The sequence below is a fragment of the Amblyomma mixtum genome, chromosome 8 (genome assembly GCF_055824585.1).
Source record: "Amblyomma mixtum isolate Tamu chromosome 8, ASM5582458v1, whole genome shotgun sequence".
NCBI lineage: Eukaryota > Metazoa > Arthropoda > Arachnida > Ixodida > Ixodidae > Amblyomma > Amblyomma mixtum.
Window position 1 is genome coordinate 71,343,642 of NC_143019.1, and position 17,722 is coordinate 71,361,363.

At 48.3% G+C, this 17,722-nt stretch overlaps 1 protein-coding gene across 7 annotated transcripts in view; it reads left to right on the forward strand.

Moving 5' to 3' along the window:
* LOC149332913 (uncharacterized) overlaps positions 1 to 17,722 on the forward strand; it is a 333,095-nt gene that overhangs the window by 265,920 nt on the left and 49,453 nt on the right. Inside the window, exon 1 of one of the 7 annotated variants that reach the window (XM_089558490.1) lies at positions 13,267 to 13,795. The exons of the other annotated variants lie outside the window; for them this stretch is intronic. The gene's annotated coding sequence lies outside the window, so the exon portion shown is untranslated. Of the gene's footprint in view, positions 1 to 13,266; positions 13,796 to 17,722 lie in introns of those variants that run through there. 7 annotated transcript variants of the gene reach the window in all.

Consider the following 17,722-nt stretch of genomic DNA (forward strand, 5'->3'; position numbering starts at 1 on the left):
AGTGTCCGCAGAGCCATATTGCTTTAGATGGCAAAAATGTTGCATTACAAGCCCTGTACGGGATCACATCTAGCCACACCAACCCAAACAGTTTTGAGGTTCAGAGGGTGTCACCTGCACTGTGGCATCAAGTGACAGCCGGTTAATATTTTATATAGCTGGTTATGTCGCCAGAAAATGTGCCCTGAAGACGGGCTGTGAAAGCTGCCTGAATTTGCTTTTGCTGACAAAAGAGGCGGCTGGGAACTAAAACCGAGCCCCGTTCACTGGCATGAAAGACAACGATGGTATTCTGTATCCCGCTGCTCCCCTCTACAAATTTGTAGCTGACCTAAAAAATGCCTTCACGACATGTTTTAGCCTCCTAGAACTACATGCAGACAATATCGTTGATAGGTGGTTAAGGCAAAAACAGAGCTTCGGCTTGGCTGACCACTGAGAGACCACTGAGAGCTCACTGCTTTTCATATAACAACCCGCCTTCAATTTCCGGAGCCCTCCACTACGGCGTTTCTCATAGCCTGATAGCTCATAGTCGCTTTGGGACGTTAAACCCCATAAACCAACCAAACCAACCAACTTTTTTATGAAAAGCATCAATAGCAGCAACAACCGGAAGCGCCAAGCTTCTAAGTACCTGAAAATGAGTCGTTGCACTTAGATCTCCGAAGCACCTTGTTAGGAAAGTTACAAGCCCAGCCTTGATTCCGCGGATGACATTGCTATGTAACCTAATTTCGGCTGATTACGCCAATAATGTGCCTCCCATCCAACCAATATTCGCTTCAATTTTTCCTTCACATATGCTCGCCTCCCGTGTCTTCTCAACTTGGCATATGTCATGCATACATTGCAAGACTTGCCGAAAATTGGGGTGGAAATATTTTCAATCGTGAGTAACATTCAGTGAACAAAATATGTTTCTGTGGCCGCCTAACCGCCTCAGAAAAAAACTGACTTCCGTAAACTAGATGACACGTAGGCGCGCGGACAGATGAATGAGGAATGTAGTTTTCTATGACTGTAAGCCGCCGCGGTGGCTCAGTGGCTATGGTGCTCGGCTGCTGACCCGAAAGACGCGGGTTCGATCCCGGCCGCGCCGATCGAATTTCGTCGGAGGCGATATGCTAGAGGCCCGTGTGCTGTGCGATGTCAGCGCACTTTAAAGAACCCCAGGTGGTCGATATTATCCGGAGCCCTCGACTACGGCTTCCCTAATAGCCTGAGTTGCTTTAATAATAATAATAATAATAAATACTTTATTTACTCCAAAGAAACAATACAACACGCGGACGCGCCAAAGCCTTAATTGGGCTTGTAGGGCGCCGTCCGGCAGCAGCAACAACCTCTGTTACGAAATCAATTCTTTCTTTTGTGTAGATTAACACATATGCACTAGAGCTGTTCAAGCTCGGCAATAGCGTCCCGTAACTGTCTGCGAGTGTTCAAGTTGAAAACATTATCAGGCATCTCATTGAATATACATGGGATATAATATGACCTCATAGACATACCAAAATGAGTTCGCACTACAGGGACAATATATCGAGAAACTTTTCTTAATGGGATTGGTTTAACGTTTTGGAACCGAAATTCAGAGTTCCAGAAATATCTGAGTACAGTGATTTGTTTGAACACAATGTCAAAGGAAGGCAAACCTGAAGAAAGGAATACACTTTGCTATTTATGGGGTATTGAATAGATGACACTCTTAGCCATATTCTTGAGAATACGGTTTATCCTATTTTTCCATGTTGCAGAACAGTTGAAGGAACAGCACATGCCATATCTCAGCAGAGAATATCCCAAAGACTGTGCAATTAAACGTCTTATGGCAAATGGCAGGTAGGCCCTTAGAGCATAGAGCAAGCATGCGACGCCTCTAAGCTTTTTACTGAGGTGTTCCATGTGCGTGTTCCAGGATAAATCACTGTCAAAGTAAATGCCAAGGTATTTCACGGACGGAACATTAACATTAAACCCCATAGTACCAAACTATAATCGCAGGTAAACAAAATGAGCCTGGTAAGAGATGCATCTAGACAACTAACACCCACCGGCAAAACCGTGATCCTCTCTCATTGCCCGTTCTCGGTAGCAGACGGCATGCAACGACGCGGTTTTTCATCATCGCCGAACTGCTCAAAAAGGCACGGCGTGGAAGAAAAAGTGCCTACCAGGTTACTATGAAGCTAGTTGAAGCAAATGGCATGCATGTTTATTAACTACAGGCGTATTAGAGCACCACACCGAAACAACGACGTGGAGAAACATACACAAGCTCCATACGGAGCCGCGACGCCGCCGCTGGAAAAAGTTGCAGTGGTGCCACCTGGTGGCTTCTACGCCAAAGAGCACGCCCGCGCCCTTCCGTTCGCGCCACTAGGATAATATTCTAGTTCACTATACACCGGGTAGTGAGCGAACTGCCTACCGTGAGCAGGTGGCAGTTAATAAATTGATGATTGGCGCTCGGAAAGAGCAACCTGGGTCGCACAGAGTCCACAGGATGGCAGCACCTGCCACCGCTGGGCAGTGGCGCATCGCTCAGCCGCTGCACCACTGCGCCAGGAGGGGGTACGAGGACTCCCAGGGATCCATGAATGTAAAGTAGAGAATGACCTTCCGCATATATGTGCATTAACCAATTAACGCTATTACGTCATACCCTTAAGGCGGAGCTTAGGTGTGCACTGCAATTTTGAGCTGGATTTTCTTTCTCTTCTTTTCGAAAATTTATATAGCATCGCCATGTCCGTGGCTTCGAGCTCGCCCCTTGGCGCTAATAACCAGGTTGTGTTAAGTAAGAAATAATCCGTTAATTCTAGATATAGCTAGCCATTTCGCATTCTCGAAAGTGTTCACTGAAGCACCCGGTGTATGTGGTGATATATGCGATGTATATATGTCTCATAGAGTTTCTGACTATTACCTAGAGGGAAAGCTGGCGGCGCTGCACTTCAGCCGCCATGGACGCTCAAAGCATCATGGGGCGGTGAGCTACTTGTTGCGGAACAGTCGTAGTTTTTCGGGAACACGGAGTGGCACTACTGAGATGTTTCATTCCTAAAACGCTGTTCGTGTGTGCGCAGACGACTTTCGCGCGAACGCAGTGTGCAAAAGCCATAGTAGTGAAAACGCGACGACACACGACGCCAATAAAAGGTTTCACTCTTCCGAAATGCCATTAAAAAACCTCTTAACTCTTTCGCTACCGCGCCATAGGCCATCGATTGCATATGATCGATTCAAATCGCCCGCACAAAAAAGCTCATTTTGGAGAATCGTTTACGTGCTCCGCCATCTATCTAGCAAGCTCAACAACTGCTCTTTCGATTGCAGCCTTGGTTTCAGTGTTTTGACATGAGGGGGCGCCGTGAAAAATAAAACTTTGAACGGCCGCAGCGGCGTCAGCCGGAGAAAATGGCGTCCGCGTCGCCACGCACTCCTCGAAAACGAAAGCTGACACCGAGTACGTCGGCTGGTTTCGGTTTCGTTTTTTGCGACGAAAGCAGCGGTTATTAGTCGGGCAACAATGTACAAACGTTGGATTTCGGTTTCGACAGCGAGACTTCGCCTCGGGAGCCTGGAATGTCAGCGCGTACTTGCATGTAAGTTCTGTTTTCGTTCGCTGTGAGTTTTCTGCGGTTCATACGGTTTGTAATTGATGAGAGTGGTTTATTTTTGTGCTTCAGGGTCTTGACAACGTATGGCGAAGGCAGTTTGCCAAATGCTCAAGGTCGCGTCGCGTTTTTCAACCAAGACGACAGCTAGGTGTCCATATCGGCACATCGCTGCGGAGCTGCGCTCGGAGATTAGCTCGACGTCTCGACTTTTTTTTTGATGTTCTTCACGGCGGAAATGATGAAGACCGTGTGCGGAAACACTAATAAGTATGCATGGATGAAGATTTTCAGCAAGTTCGGCGTGACGGCTCATGGGAAGATGTGAATCTGTTGGAGATGCTGATGTTCATTGGAATCATCATATACATTGGAATTGTTGACCTACCGCGACTATATTTCTACTGAAATACCAGAATAATCTATTCTAGCTATCAAAAATCATTTCTCAAAATTGGTTTTTCGCTTTTTTTGTTTGTTTTTTTGCACGTAACGGACCCGGATGATTCAGTGGCGGCAGCATCTATTGGCAAAACTTGGAAAGTGTCCTGGCTTTCCAACCACATCGCTAAAACTTATTTCATTGATTCTGATGTTTTAGAGCTTGCCTAAAATGCCAAATTTTATCAGCTGGCTTTCAGGGAGCAGCTCATTCGAGAAATCTTCGGGTATGATGAGGGAAATGAAGTCCACGCCCCCAATCCTCCCATAGAATCCATTCAACACCAACCGAAAAAAATTAAAAAGAGAAGAAACTGCAAGCTCGGCTATCAGAGAACAAGGGAGGAGCAAAGATAAAGCCTTATGTGAAGCACCTGTCAGTCTACCTCTGCTTCACATCTTCACCCCTGATTGCTCTTCACAGTGGCACCACAGTCATGACCCCTGACTTGACAGGCCATGGAAAGTGCAGTAATTTTTTCTCATAGCTGAAACTGTGAATAATGACAGCTATAAACATGTGCAACAGTTTGTATATTCCAGTTTTTCTCTAATCAAGTTCTGGCTTAGTGCAGCCGGTAATTTTTGTTTTTGCTATATACTTTTTTTGTGTTTTTAGCTAATTTCACAAATAAATGTTCATTTACTTTCGCACACACAAGTTTTCTGTTTGTTTCATTCAGAAGTGTAACTAATAAGCTACAAATTCATGCATTGCAATATGTGCTGGGTGTATTAGTTCTTGTGAAAAAAAATTTCTTTCCGTACACTCCAAATCGTCCATTTTTCTGCGGTAGCGAAAGAGTTAAAGTATCTAAGCAACAACATTTTTTTAAACATATTTACTTTTAAAAGTGCTACTGTTAATTACGCAATATTAGTTTTTATAGTGTTCTTTACTTGGCCAATAGGAGAGCGAGTCGTCTCTTAATTTGGGCAAACTTTGCACTTAAATCCTTTTCTGCTCGTTTGTTGCAATCATTAGACAAGATATTGAATGTTAGGACGTTTGTAGTTATCAAACAGCTTTATTTTTCTATTATTTTTTGGCCAAAAGTTGCAGTTCCGCAACAAGTAGCTCACCGCCCCATGATGCTTTGAGCTCCCATGGTGGCTGAAGTGGTCTCGAGGGGTCGCCATGCAAACTCCCATAGACGGGCTGACAACATTCCCTCTAGGTAATAGTAAGAAACTCTATGTGTCTTGTATACGGCGCATGAGACGTGAATGACATGTTATCATCCTGTTCACACGCCCTTTTTCTAGTAGCGGCGCGAACAGATGTCCGTTGTTGCATCGTGCCGTGAGCTCTGTGTGTGAACATTCTAACGATCTACCGTCTGCGACAAGTCAGAAACGGCAAGCGGTGACTTAAAGAGACCCTGAAATCATTTCGATGGGCATGTTCTTGTGCAACAGATCTTAGAGATGGTCTTTGTGGGTGCTCGAGTCAAACTTGAAAGCTCTGCGTGAACTTAGAATAATCTTTTAAAAATCGCTGCTCGTAGTAGCTCGCCACCGATTGGGGCGACACACCTTACCGCGGGCCCCCTTCCCCGATGACGTCAGTGGACAGACGGGGAGAGCTTGAAGGCTGGCTCTTCTGCTCACTGACGTCATCGAGGTAGGGGACAAGCGGTGAGCTGTGTCGCCCCAATCGTCGGCGAGCTACTGCGAGCAGCGATTTTTAAAAGATCAACCTAAGTTATAGGGTCCACGCAGAGCTTTCAAATTTCACACGAATACCCGCAAAGGCCACCTCTGCAGATCTTTTGCGCTGCAATACGCCCATCCAAATGATTTCAGGGTCTCTTTAAGAACTGCGAGCAGAGGATCTCAATTTTGCGAAATGGTCTGGCCGGAATGAAATCTCCCGCGAACGATTGTGTACATTGCACTACCCGCGATACACATTAGTGGTGCGGACGAGGTCTTCTTCTATCGGCCTCAACCTATGCAGAGTCTGTCTCTGCGTGGTGTAGGAGAGAGGGGGACAGACGGGAGGCAATCTGAAATTCAGAAAAGCCGGTCCAGTTCCACAACGCCCGCACGTGTCGTTGAAGACTCGTGCTTTATCGGCGCCATCTGCGAACGCCGGAAGTGTATACACGCATGGCATCTGTGTGGCGCGTCCTATGATCGGCAGTTTGCCCCCGTATATGCTGCGCTGTATGCGTATGTGCTCAGATTACATTAGGCAGTTGTATGCGTCAGTGGCAATCCGCGTATATAGCACGTGGTTCGTCCCCTGCCGCGGGCCGGCATAAAATGCGGCCGGGAGAGACTTGCGAAGTGCTTTTCTCGTGCGACGGGTATTATTCGGAAGCGAGCTCTGTCGTCTGCAAGCTGAGCGGGCGCTTCGATCGTTGGCTTTTTTCTCTCGAGGGACACATGGGGACAGGGTCCAGTTTTTGTTCTAAGTAGAATTCGCTTCTTTAGTAGCATTGCGTGGCTAAGCAAACACTCCAGTTTCTTTTGTCGTCGCTGGTCATATATGCACGGTGCCGTCTGCTCGCGACGTTTACGTTTTGCGCAAGGCTCCTGTTTCAGCGTGCGTGCGTGCGGGGGGTATCCGCATATCTGAAATCCTCGGAGGGGGATCTGTCCACAGAGACTCGCTTCATATTGCTTTTATTGATGTCTAATGTACTTTTATGTGGCACGGCAACGCTGTGGATTGCCAGGGATGGTGTAGTGCAGGGCTTCGGATCAATTTGACCGCCTAGGTTTTCTTTAAACGAGCATCGCAGTGGGGGTCTAGTGGTGCCTAGGCCACCGCTGTCTAGTGAAGGTGCGGTGTTCGATCCCCGGTGCCGCTGAGTACCTACCGCGGTGACACAATGGGTACATACTTTCCCCTGGCCCGGTGCTCGGCATCTATGGCACGAAATGCTTCGGAAATTGGTTTTTGGCCCCACTTTGAGTACACGAAAACGCCTTGTGCCGCGGCGCTCCCTCGGCGACAGATGCCCTTACACCTTAAAAAGACATAATCATCATCATCATCTTTAAAGTGGTACTGCGGGCTACTCCATATATTTTTTTCTTAGCGAAGACCGATCGTTCGAGTCATCGCGGCTATGTTGGTGTTCACTGGGCAACAAAAAGCTGTTCTTGCTGAGCAAATTGTACTTCAGAATCTGACAATTCTATTTCAGGCCACCTGATTCCAACTGCTGACGTTAGAACCGAAAAGGACTCTAGACTATCGCTCTAGACTAACCATGTTCGCAGTTTGTGAAACCGGCCGGTGGCGTGAACACCAGTATTTCATTGTTTTATATATACTTTAATTTTTTCTTGCCCTTTCTACGTCGCACAAGTTGTTTTTTTAGTTAAAGTAGAATCTGTGCCATTATAACCCGGCGATCTATCGCCGGTTTATAATGACAAAGATGCTACGTGAGCTGGAAAATCGACGCACGTCACCTTCGATGTTTCCTCAGCGTCCCTCTTTACGTGCACATAAATTACGGCGCGCGGGAACCTTTCCACAACTTAGCCTCCGTCGAAATGCGGCCGCCCCGACGAGTTCGTTCAGTGGCCCAACGCCACTAACGACCACTGAGCCACCGCGGCGGGTTGCTGCAGGTGAGGATACTGCTTGCGGTAACCGTTAGTCGCACTGCACTGGATCAGAGGAATTGCGTCCGGCGGTCGAACGGCGCGCCTGGAACGCGTCCCGTAATAGGCGGCACCGATGCGAATGGCCGCAGGCGTGGCAGGCGTCGCGCGACCTCGACGTTCACGTTCCGTCCCTGCGACGACGGCGAAGAGGAGGGGAAGGGGCGTCTCTCCATTGAGCGATTGCTTCGAGCAGCGAAGTCCGGCTCCTCGCGTGTGCTGTCAACCGCGGCGTGTCTCGTATTTAAATAAGTCAGGGGGCGACAGAAAAAGAACGGCGACGCTCGGCGCGATAGGAGGAGTCGCCGCTTTCGAGGCGTCCGCCGCGCCTCGTGTTTCTTCTTTGCGAATCGAGAAAGCACGGCGTTTTTGTTTGTTTATGTCGATATTTCCTGCGTTAGCCGAGCGGCAGCAGTTTCTTTTGGTTGTTTTCTTTCTTTCGCTTCTTGTTTTTGTTTTTGCCGGCGTGTGAGAGAAGGACTGAGAGAGGCAGAGGCTCCGGTCGTCGCTTGGTGGCCGCCGGTGGCGAGGTTTTCTTCGCCGGGGGTTCGGAAAACGAGGAGCTTCGCTTTTCAGGCGACGGCGTTTTGCTCCGCGGACGACACTTGTGTCCGTTTCCGGTCGCCCCTCGCGTTGGCTCGCTCTATTTCGTTGTTTGAAGGTTTGAAGGTTTATTTCCGCAACTAGGTGTTGCGAGGACAGCCAGGGAAAAAGCTGTATAGACAGCTTGAGAGGTCCTGGCTTCCTCTTACAGTGCAGCATTGACGTCGGCGGAATAGGACATCAAACAATAGTAAGAAAAAACTCGTATGTTCTGTACATAGAATGACACATGTACGTTCAGTAAGCAGTACATTCTGCTTGTAAAAGAAAAAAGAACTATATTAGGTCAAAGAGACTATAAAGGCAAACACAGGGAGGAGAAAATAAAGGACAGCAGAACTGACAGGTGCACTCAAAATGGTAATAGCAAGAAAAAAAGAACTACACGAATATTTGGGGCAATTCTTTCAGAGAAATATTGGAGACATCAAGATTCTTGTGTCGTTTATTTACGGCGATAGCTGCGTACCAGACTTTCGCTTGAACGGACGGCTTCGACCGGTGTAGTATGCCGTGGCGAGAAACTGGACGTTCGCATGCAGGCCTGTGAGAATGGACGTTATGGGGGGGGGGGCAGTCTCTAGAATGAGGCGTGCCTCCAGTCACGTGGTTCAGGGATGGGTACCAAGGTACGTGTGCGTGAGGCGATGTTCATTTGTTAATGCGCTACCATTTTAAAGATCTGTGCACGCGCAAATGGCGACCGTCATCACGCGTAGCAAAACGAACCTGAAATGCCATCTCAGGTATAGCGAACTTTCGTGTGTTGACCTCGTATATAGCAAACATTCTTGTCATCTCAGGTATAGCGAACTTTCGCGTGTTGACCTCGTATATAGTAAACATTCTTGTAACCTCGTATTTAACGAACCTGAATATGCCACCTCGGATATAACGAACTTTCGTTTGTTTTGACCTCGGATATGCAGCGTTTTCAAACTGTCCTCCGAGAATCGTTTCTGAGTTTTGTTTGTTTATTCGTATTTATTCCATACTGCCTTGCGGGCCCCAGAAAAAGAATGCAGCAATGGGGACGGGGGAAGTATTATTGCGAGACGAATAGATACAAAAATGCGACACGATATGGAAGGCAATAAAAGAGTGCAAAATTGCCAGCGAAACCCAAGCGCATAATACTAGGAGCCGTATCCTGTAGTGATCCAATTTCATTTGGCCGTGACGTCACTGTGAAGAACCCGCCGACAGGTGGTAAGGCAAACAGCCAATCGGACGCAGTCGGTCGCGACGCCACCGCTAGTTATAGCCTCGTGTCTCCGCATCCGCTGTGGCTGAGTCGCACGGATCGCGCTGTGCCGATTCGTCACACGGATGGCGCCCACTGTGTTTGCTTATATTTAATTCGTACTCCGTCAGTCGTGGGCGTCGGTCATCCAGTGCGACATGTGCTCGAGGCGCGTTTGTGCAAGCATGTAGGTGGAATCGTGAGCGTGTTTCTGTCTCGTGACCTCTGCCCTACGTCAGTGGGAGCAGCGACCAATGAGAGAAGACCAGATGGAATGGAAAGGGAATGGATCGTTGCAGAATAGGGCCTCAGTACAGGGGCGTAATTCGTAAAGAGAAATGTGTGGCTATCGCTGACGTTTTTGCGCTGCGGATGAGGGGAAGCATTACGGACAGGTTTTTCTTTTTTTTTTTTTTCCTGTGTCAACAGTTAAAGCAAGACCACCCACCCTCTCCCACCACACGGCATCTGGGGATCTTCATCCGGGTGAAACGACGTCACCGCATAGCAAGCTAGATCACGTGACGCGCTGTCATTGGTCGCTTGTGTGACCCTTGACTCCTTTGGCGATTTGTTGCCCACGTGACCTAGTCGAAGGACACCTACCTGTCCCGTGGGTTGGGTCACATGAGCTATTAATACCACGCTTACCTCTCCCATGGGTCACACATACCCGCCGCGGTGGCTCAGTGGTTACGGCACTCGGCTGCTGATCCGAAAGACGCGGGTTCGATCCCGGCCGCGGCGGCCGAATTTCGATGAAGGCGAAATTCAAGAGGGCCGTGTACTGTGCGATGTCAGTGCATGTTAAAGAACCCCAGGTGGTCGAAATTTCCGGAGCCCTCCACTACGGCGTCCCTCATAGCCTGAGTCGCTTCGGGACGTTAAACCCCAATAAACCAAACCATGGGTCACACAAATGACTAGGTCATGTGGCTAACGAACTGCTAACGGATGTGACCAATTTTCGCGCGATATGTTGAACTCCGTACTTCTACAGCTGACGGCGAAGCTGGTATCATATTACGTGAGGGACCTTTCAACTTTTCTTTCTTTTTTCTCAGCGGCTGTCTCTTCCCCCAGATTAAAGCCACCGACTGGGGCGTGAAAGGAGCGTCACGGATCCGGGCTTCGATTTTCGCTCCGGGCCCCCAAATTGCCGTCGTCCTCCCCCCATGCAGGTCGAATCTCTGTCGCCTCGGCGTAATGAGCTCTCGACTGTCGCAGGGGGCGACGTCTGTCCGGGCAGGAGTGGGGCCGCGATTAGCGGCGCGCGACCAATTTCGCGTTACTAACGCGCAGGACACGGCCCGGAACTGCGGAGGGAGAAGTTGGGGAAGTTACTCGGCTCGGAAGTTTTCTCCACCCCGTACCAACTTGGAGCAAGTTAGTTTCATCGTTTGCAGAGGGTGTTGCGCAACGGGTGTACGCTCCATTAACGCTTTTCGCGGGGCTCTTAGTTGTTGTTAGCGCATTGTGATGCTGGTGTCGTGCAGGTATTCTGCCGGTTGTGCCGGACCTCAACAGGTGCACGGAAAGTGGTCCTGAAAAGAATGACACATGTAAAAGAATGTCCTTAAGGGTAACGGAGTGGATTCCAAGAGAAGGCAAGCGTATAGCAGGGGGCGACAGAAAGTTAGGTGGGCGGATGAGATTAAGAAGTTTGCGGGGACACGGTGGCCGCAACTGGCGCAGGACAGGGTTAATTGGAGAGACATGGGAGAGGCCTTTGCCCTGCAGTGGGCGTACTCGGGCTGATGGTGATGATGATGTAAACGGAGTGGTGAACGGGGCAACTGTGGAGCCTGCATGTGTCCTAGGGGGCCGACGTGTAGCCTCCCTAGGGGCGACCGATTGACATCACCATTTGGTTGCACGTACTACATTGGTTGTAAATCAGCCCCTATACCTATTTGTGCCGATTATACATCCACAGCCGCCGCGGTGGCTCAGCGGTTATGGTGCTCGGCTGCTGACCCGAGAGACGCGGGTTCGATCCCGGCCGCGGCGGTTGAATTTCTTTGGAGGAGAAATTCTAGAGGCCCGTGTACTGTGCGATGTCAGTGCACGTTAAAGAACCCCAGGTGGTCGAAATTTCCGGAGCCCTCCACTACGGCGTCTCTCATAGCCTGAGTTGCTTTGGGACGTTAAACCCCATAAATCAAACCAAACCGATTTGTGCCCCTGTAAGGCAACCGGATGAAGACAGGATAAGCACTTGTCCTGTCATCTCTGCGTCAGGTTGCGCGAGGTCTTCGTCGGCAAGAATGTACCATTCAGTTCAGGACTTCACATTGCTAAGTTGTGTATTTTGTAGCCGAGGACTAGCTGTACCACGTTACAGTGACTAACATCACTAACTCATTACGACGGCCCGCAGAGTGAGCGATTGCCGTCGTCTTGTTACGCGTGCCGAAAGTGCGCTCTGAGTCACCCCTGTGGCATCTCCGCACTATATTGCGACTGCCCGATAACTGTGCAAACATGCCGTGGAGTTTAGATTTCGATATATCCCGTCGCGCGTTGTGTGCCTACGATAGCGGTCAAATTGCTTTTCACTTCTCTCGTGTGCGCCGATTAGTCGCAGATTATTTCCATGCTTCGCGATTTATTGACACAGCTGTCTTTATCACCATCAGCCTGACTACGCCCACTGCAGGGCAAAGGCCTCTCCCATGTCTCTCCAATCAACCCTGTCCTTCGCCAGTTGCGGCCCCCGCATTCCCGCAAACTTCTTAATCTCATCCGCCCGCCTAACTTTCTGCCGCCCCCTGCTACGCTTGCCTTCTCTTGGAACCCGCTCCATTACCCTTGAGGACCAGCGGTTATCTTGCCTTCGCATTACATGCCCTGCCCAAGCCCATTTCTTCCTCTTGATTTCAACTAGGACATCATTAACCCACGCGTTTGTTCCCTCACCCACTCCTCCCGCTTCCGGTCTCTTAACGTTACACCTGTCATTTTTCTTTCCATAGCTCACTGCGTTGTCCTTAACTTAAGCCGAACCCTCTTTGTTAGCCTCCACGTTTCTGCCCCATAGGTGAGTACCAGTGAGATGCAGTTGTTGTTAGCCCCCTGTCTAAATAGTCTAAACGTTTCGCCAAACGGTGTGGCATAAGCATGCGTACTGTAACCATCACTTCCCGGCATGCAGTTGCCGAGGGAGCCGCGTCGGCTGCCAGGGGTGCGGAAGCCACGTGGCGTTAAGATCTGCGCATTGCGGAGACGTTTTATGTATGCATTCGGACCTCACTTCTGTGCACATTGTCAGCCACCGTCGCCCCCTCTTTCTTGCCATCTCTCTGCCAGCCTCTGTACGTAGATACCCCTGTCTCTATACCCCACTTACCGCCAAGCTAACCTTTCGAGCGAAGTAGTATTGTTACGCGATGGCAAGAGAAAGAACAGCACGGCGTGATGACAGGTGAAATATGATTCAATGGCTGTGGGCCTAGCGCAAGCGTTCTGTCCCGAACGACTGAGCGCTTCGTCGTCGTCTTTGTCTGTAGTGTTACACCACCCGCTGATGGCATGTTTTTGAAGCTTGCCACTGATTTATTAGCGTGTGCGCGCAGAGTTTTGTTGTTTTTAGGCGCTATGAAGTTACCCTTATGGGCTCATTCTGATTACGTTATGGTTTCGTTGCTAAGCCTACCCAGTGTTTGACATTTCCGAAACGCGGAGGCTGCAGTAACGACGACACGTTGGCAGTTCCGACGTGCTCATTGTCTGAGCATAGCGGGGGCCGACGAATTCCGATACCCCTCGCCTGGCCTTGCACTCGAATGTTTTTCCGGTTTAAAATAATCGCGGCTCTCTACGTTCAAGTTTGTCCACTATATATACAAAAGCTGACGCGTGGCATAACTTCGTCGCGCCGCCTTTTGTTCCCGATGAGCGCTTTTGTTTCGAGAGATAAAAGGTTTCCTCTTTTGTCTTATCTGCGCGCATCCGCCGCGCCGTTGCAGATAGTGAGGCAGCCTTCGCCTCCACGTGTGTCCGATACTCGTATAATATATCGTGTACTTCCTCGTTGTTGAAGCGGCGGTTACTGTGTGGAGAGCGTGTATCGTTGGGGCCTTTTCGTGATATGGGGAGATGCGTCGTGAGCGGTGGCGATGTATATAGCCCAGATAAGGGAACTGTTCCATTCCAGTTCCGTTATCGATCCTCTCGCGTGTCGTCGCTGGCTCGATAGGCGTGCACGCACCGTCGCCATATAGCTGGGAGGATCTACCACCGGACGACGGACGGTCACCCGGTATTGTGCCTCGTCAGTTATTTTGCATGAAATTTCGCAATTCTATATGTCGCATCGTCATGTCTAGCTTTTTGCCCGGTCTTGTGTTTTTTCGTTAATTTTTTTTTTTTTTTTTGCAATGCAAGCGCTGGAACGACACAGAAGCGACGAACGGAAGGACGAAGCAGTACGAGCGCTTACTCGGAGGATAGGCGCACTAATTAATGGCTGTTTTGATATCAGATAGGCGTGTTCTTTCCTTGCTATACCAACTAGCCCCAATCGTCGCTTTCTTGTTGTTTTTTTCGGCGATATTGTTTACTATACCAACCGCTCAGCGAAGCAGCTACGGCCGCCCGTGGCTGCCATTTCTCTAACGTTTTTCGTTAGTCATTCAAATCCAGAGTTTGACGGAAACACGTCTGGTCGGGTATGTTCATGGCAGAAATTCTTTGTTCCAGTTGTTCTCAAAAAATGACGTTTCGGCCCCGGTACGAGGGCCTACGGGGGCCTTGTGAACAAGGCCCCCGGAGCGGGGCCGAAACTTCATTTGTTGCGACTGGTCGGCGTTTGAAGAATTTCCGTCATTGATCATTGGTACCCAGCGATCCGTGTAACTAATCGGAGGAAAAGAAATCGTTCTCAGCTGAGACTCGGGAATTCCACTAGGTGTGGCGTTGCATAATTGGGTCGAACGCAGTGTTAATGGAGGACTCGTAAGATGATTGTAATGTGCCGGCACGTCGAGCCTGTTTGCCGAACTTATTCACGTCCGTGTAAAGTGAATGTCGGGAGCAACAGCGCCGATTTGTCAATAAGTAGCGCAGAGAAACGGCATGGACATATTAACAACGGTGCTTAGCACCTTTCGGCGTGTCGAGGAGTGGGAACATATATCGTCTGATCATTGAACCTCAACGTGTTTTCCCCCTGGAAAGCGATTCCGCAGCGCCCATGCGTGCCATGCTGCTGTGCGCCCCGTGTTACACAGTTACCCTTTCAGGCGCTGTGTACACAATTGCATATACATTGTGTACATCGTGTACACAGTTGCGAGCACAGCGCTGTGTGCACAAACGTGTAGATGGCGTATCCTTAGCTTTTTCTGGGAGAGTGCTATAGAGGTAGCTGACATTTCTTTGTGTCGGACGAATTCTTCAGCGCTGTTCTTCTCAACTGGAGTGCCTATTCTCTTTATGTAACGTGCGCATTAAATATTTGTGAGAACAGCGACCTTGGCAGCACGTGCTTCGACATAGTCATGTGACTGGTTTTTGCAAGCCGCATTGATATTTTATACAAGGTTTCGAGTTTCGTGTGCGCATTATAAATAAAAACAAGGATTCCATGATCCCTCGGTCTGACAAATCCGAGCAAACGTTTCGACGCTTGTTGCTAATCGTTGTGACGCGCTTTGTGCAATATTTCGCGCATGCCTCTCGAAAATTTACACCTAAGGTTGTGTATTTCAAAAATTAACCGGCTTTCTTGAGGCCTGCATTGCACTGTTCAGTTGGAAGAAAAAAAATGGTTTAACTGAAATGGGCGTGTGGAAAGGTCGGGGCCCGAGCGTTCCACTTCGTCGCGTCGGCTCCAATAGAAGTCCGCACGCTGCGTGCGCTTGGTGCCCACAAAGCGTGAATGATGCGTCGGGCCCTCGCCCTGCCTTGTTTGCCCCGTGCCGACACGGAGTGTGCGCGATAAGATAGAGAGAGCGGTCTTTTCGGTGCTGGATGGCGATATGGCGCGATATACACGAAGGCGAGTAATTAGGACGCCAAGTACGGCCGTTTCATGTCTGAATGTGACAGCAGCAGAAGCAGGAAGTTGCATTTATCTTTCCTGCCTTCTTTTTTTTTTTTGATTCGGCGGGGGGGGGGGGGGGGGGCTGTGATGCCTATTTTCACTTTTCACCGCGCAAACAGATTTGCCGATTTCTGCGGTGTCATTTGTTTCAGTATTTCATATTTATTTGCATAGATTTGTGTCACGCAGCGACATCGCAAGAGTTGATACATATAGATTCAGGTTACAGCAATACATGCGCATGCCATATATATATATATATATATATATATATATATATATATATATATATATATATATATATATATATATATATATATATATATATATATATATATAAAGAGAAGCCAACAGCCACAGAAACCAAGGAACGCAGGGCAATTCTCTATTTATTTTGTGGTGTTTATCAATGAAGAATATTACTGAATATGTTATCGCTTAAAGATAATTGATTAAAAAGCAGAAGAAAAACAATTACATGCCGCCAGTGGGAACCGACGAACCCACGACCTCCGAATTACGCATCCGGTGCTCTACCAACTGGGTGGCGCTGATGAACACTCAAGTTTAGGTCACTTGTAAACATAAATACCCCAGAAATCAGCAGATCTGACAGCCGTCGCCGTAGCTCAGGTGGTAGAGCACCGGACGCGTAAATCGGAGGTCGTGGGTTCGGATCCCACCGGCGGCATGTGGTTGTTTTTTCTTCTGATATCTCTCTCTCTCTCTCTCTCTCTCTATATATATATATATATATATATATATATATATATATATATATATATAAGGAAACAAGGGAAGGGGAATGAGGGGCTCGTTATAAATTGAGAGAAGCCAACAGCCACAGAAACCAAGGGACACAGGGGATTTTTAATTAATTTATTTATTTTGTGCTGTTCGATTTAGAATATTAATGAATACCACACAATAGATAAACATAAAGAGTTCCCCTGTGTTCCTTGGTTTCTGTGGCTACTGGCTTCTCTAATATGTATAACAGTACCCTCATTCCCTTTCCCTTTATATATATATATATATATATATATATATATATATATCATGTGGCGGACTAAAATTTAGAAGACGAGCGCGTGGCTGTCTTCTCTCTCTGGTACTGACTGCAAGGTTGTCTTGTGTCCAAAAATAGTGCGGAAGCGCGAATTAAAAAAAAAATGTATTGTAAATTTCCCGCTCGCTTTTTGAGGTCTCGAATACGCGGCATGAACGCTCTGTGGCCTGTACTTTACGTAGCGCAAGCGTTTTAGAGCCAAGCTCGAACACCCTTTTCTGTGGCCCTTCTGCGACGAGGGCTCTCAGGGACCTGTGAATGTGAAGTAGAGAATGAACAATCCCGCATGTATGGCCATTAACCCATCAAAGCTACCGAGTCGTACCCTTAAGGCTTAGCTTAGGTGCCCCCTCCAGTTTTGATTGTCATTCAGTCATAGCCAATGAGATCATAGAGTTTCTTACTATTACCTAGAGGGAAAGCTGGCAGCCTGTCTATGGGAGTCTGCATGGAAGCCCCTCGAGACCACTTCAGCCACCATGGGCGCTCAAAGCATCATGGGGCGGTGAGCTACTTGTTGCGGAACTGCAACTTTTGGCCAAGAAATAATAGAAAAATTAAGCTGTTTGATAACTACAAACGTCCTAACATTCAATATCTTGGCTAATGATTGCAACAAACGAGCAGAAAAGCATTTAAGTGCAAAGTTTGCCCAAAATAAGAGACGACTCGCTCTCCTATTGGCCAAGTAGTGAACACTACAAAAACTAATATTTCGTAAATAGCAGGCGCACTTTTAAAAGTAAATATGTTTTCAAAAAAGATGCTGTTGCTTAATTACTATGAGAGGTTTTTTAATGACATTTCGGAAAAGTGAAACCTTTTATTGGCGTCGTGCGTCGTCGCGTTTTCACTACTATGGGGTTTGCCCACTGCATTCGCGCGAAAGTCGTCTGCGCACACACGAACAGCGTTTTCGGAATGAAACGTCTTAGTAGTGTCACTTCATGTTCCCAAAAAATTACGACTGTGCCGCAACAAGTAGCTCACCGCCCCATGATGCTTTGGGCGTCCATGGTGGCTGAAGTGCTGCGCCGCCAGCTTTCCCTCTAGTTAATAGTAAGAAACTCTAT